Genomic DNA, 3,580 nt, shown 5'->3' on the forward strand with positions numbered 1-3,580 from the left:
ATTGAGCTAAAATCTGCTTCATCATCTCCTCCCTATTACTATCTTGAGCAGTAGCCTAATTATTCTGAGATGACTGTTGATTTGGTTACATTGTCCCCTTAAACAGATTACTGTTCTGTGCCTAATTTCCATCACATGAGAAATTGGGATGGTTTCTCTAATTGGGATTATACGTGTTACAAAAATTCTGCTATCCTTGACGATTTGCATTCCCCACGTAGTTGAAAGAATCTAGATTAGCTATACAAGTATCTTTTGCTTGCTCACCACTTTCACAAACCTCGTACCAACAATTCACCAGTTGGAATGCATTAGTTGTTGCTGCTGTTTGTGTAACCCCCAACTTTATGTTATCAAGCTGAGTAATCATATGGTTTTGTATTTCTATGATCTATGCTTGTCGTGCAGTAAATTAGTCTACCTCCAATACCCCTGCAATCTTTCTTGGAGCACTCTTCGAATCAGCATGCCAATCAGGATTCCCTTATGAAATCTAATTCAGCAGTGTGTACAATTCCTCATATATCTTCTTAACTTACTGCTAAATCCAAGAGAATCTTCATATATGGATCCAATTCTTTAATGAAAGTATGTGAGGGCAATTTATGAGCATACCCTTAAATCTCTCTCAAGCTTGGTAGAGATTCTCTCCTTATTTCTGTCTAAACCTCAGAATGTCACTTCTTAAAACTGTAGTCTTCCCTGATGGAAAGAATTGAATAAGGAACTTTCGAGCTAGATCTTCCCATGAAGTGATGGAGAGTGGTGGTTCAGCATGTAACCACCTTTTTTCTTCACCCATTGGAGAAAAAGGAAAGAGTTTCAATCTAAAATAATTATAATTCAGCCCTATATGTGTTGTTGCGGATCTTCATATGAAAGGCCATGGAATTTCCCCGCTAAGTTCAACAATTGCACCATATTCTGCTTTAATTCAAATTGAACACTTGGTTTGGGCTTGCGAATAATGTTCATCGCATGGTTCGTGAGTAGGATTTCCACTTTACGAACACGTCTAGGAGCTGTTTGAGCAGGAACAACTAGAATAACCGGAGGCGGGACGTTTTCGGTATTTGGATCGATAGGGTCATTTGGATCTCTTATTTCAACTATTTGGACCTGTTGATTTGGATATTGAGCTCTTCTCCTTTGTTAAAAGATTTGTTCTGGTTTTGGAAAAGGCTCTACTAACTCTTTATCTCTCGCCAGTCCTGTATTCAGCTAAACCTGTAAAAATTCAGCCGTTAAGATCAAGTTGTTAACACTTAAAACTTATCAAAAAAATTAGCAATTTACAAATTATATTAGTCCACGGCAACAGCGCCAAAAACTTGTTACGACTCAAACACACACGCAAGTGCACGCGATCGTTCAAGTAGTATAGTGACTTAGAAAGTCAAATATTGTTCCCACGAGGACTAAGCAACTAGAAATTGACCCAACTTTTAGTTGTAGACAACGAGGTATTAAGTGTTGTAAATTATCAAAATGATTGTGAATTTAAGAATAAGAATGTAAATTAATAAATAAGAAATAAACGTTTGTGACTAGAGAAAAGCAAGCAACGGTTGTAGACAGTAATGATAAGAATTCCAGGTTTGAGGCTTATTGAACAATCATACAAATCTCTATTCTTATCGCATTCTAATTGGTTATCAGGTTGTTGATTCGCAAGTTTTATGTTACAATCTTGGTCTCCCGACCTCAAATCTTTTATCTATTGAATATTTCAACTACCACTCCTGCAGAGATACAATAATTCTTCTAGATTCATATAGTTGTCTTTTTGTAATTAGAACAACCAAGGCTTCTAGGTATATCCCTATCCTAGATGCTAATTCAAACCCCTTATTTCATAAAAGGATAAGAACTTTGCTCCTTAATTTCTTCGTTTTATCCTACGATTCTCCTCCCAGATTCACATAGGAATATAGATTTATTCTAATAGTGGCCACTCATAAAAATAGTAAGCTCAAGAAATTAAGAACAACCCAAATGATAATCCAAAAAGAAACTACAATAAAATAATATCAAAGAGTAATCATGTTCTTGGCCTCAACCTCAAAACAAAGGTATTTACCCACTCATGTTTGAATTCAACATACAAAATAAGTAATTAATCATACCCAAAATTAATCTTGAAGTAAAGATGTTCAAAAGAAATAATAGGAACCCTAGAAGAGAGAATTTTATACTTTTTCACCAATGCTATGCTTGCCAAAAGTGTTTGAAATTGTGCTTATGTGTTTCTTTTATACTTGGAAAAATTTCACCAGATCTGCACTACTAACGCGATGCATCACTAATCGCGTTGCTCAGACCAACGTGTTGCATCAACTTCACATTGATGCACTGGAACTTCACTTTAAAAATTCGACTAAGTCAAATTTCACAACACACGATGCGACACATCAACATTTCATCGTGTCACTGGAATTGTCATCTGAAATTTCGACGAAGTCCCCAAACTCATGTATCAACGCGACGCGTTAACTTTGCATCGATGTTCTGGAAGTTCCTTCTGAAATTTTGGCTAAGGAACAGAATTTACGGGATGACGCAACGCGGCGAGTTAACGTTGCATCACTGGAAATTCACTCCAAATATTCACTTAACTCTCGTAAATCTTCTTTTTTAGCTTCTTCCTTTTATACTTGCTCTCGTGCATCTACACATGTTTTTTGACTCGATAAAGATGGTCTTCCACCTCAATCATGATTACTTCCACACCATCGATAAATAATTGCTTCATAATATGTTTCCAATTTTTGTCTGAATCCTTTGGAAACTTACCTGTATCACTAATCACATTGGTTAGCAATGAAATACAATTTAGCTCACAATAATATATAATTAACACAATTTTTGTTCTTAAAACAAGTCTAAATATGGGTAGATAGCGGTGTTTGGATTTATAAATATACCTATGATCAGTCAGCTTATTTCAACACGAAGTAATTTTCTATTATCTGCAAAGTAAAATAACTCAAAGACAGACGTGTTATATCCTATACATGATAAACAATGTAAGATGTTGACAAGAAGTAACCACATAGAGTTATTTTCAGTATAGGCAAATTGATCTACGGGAGCATAGTGGATAAATTTACCTTTGATTCAAACAAACACACATAAACACATAAGACAGTTATATTACTCAAAAATATTATAATAATCGCATATCCTAATTAGGGTGACCCTTTTGAGCCAAGGGTTGGCCTAGCGAATTTTGAAGGAAATATATGCCTTTTAAAACTAATCCATTAGCCCCCAAAATCTCCATAGATATATAAAAAGGGCATAAATTCATAGAAAGATGCACAAAAGGGATACAATCTTTAGGGTAAAGGAAAAATACATGGAAGAAAGAATAAGGTCCCACATAGGGGATAGAAAAACTAGCTCTTAGATGCTCTTTCATCGGCATTTACCCAGTCAACTTTATCCACCTCTTGCCATATGTGATATATGTTGATGATCAGGTGACTCCCACATAATTGTTCTTTACTATCATAGGTCATCTTGCCGATGCTATCAATATGGGAAACTAGGCAATCATCCAAATTAATCAAACACCGCC

The 3,580-nt window shown here is 35.5% G+C and overlaps 1 non-coding gene across 1 annotated transcript; it reads left to right on the top strand.

The window, feature by feature from the left end:
* The first annotated feature begins 585 nt into the window (after positions 1 to 585).
* LOC124889112 lies at positions 586 to 692 on the top strand. Its single transcript, XR_007047728.1, has one exon. It is a non-coding gene; the product is annotated as a small nucleolar RNA R71 (small nucleolar RNA).
* Positions 693 to 3,580: the final 2,888 nt, after the last annotated feature.

Source organism: Capsicum annuum, chromosome 11 (assembly GCF_002878395.1).
Source record: "Capsicum annuum cultivar UCD-10X-F1 chromosome 11, UCD10Xv1.1, whole genome shotgun sequence".
Taxonomy (NCBI): Eukaryota; Viridiplantae; Streptophyta; class Magnoliopsida; order Solanales; family Solanaceae; genus Capsicum; species Capsicum annuum.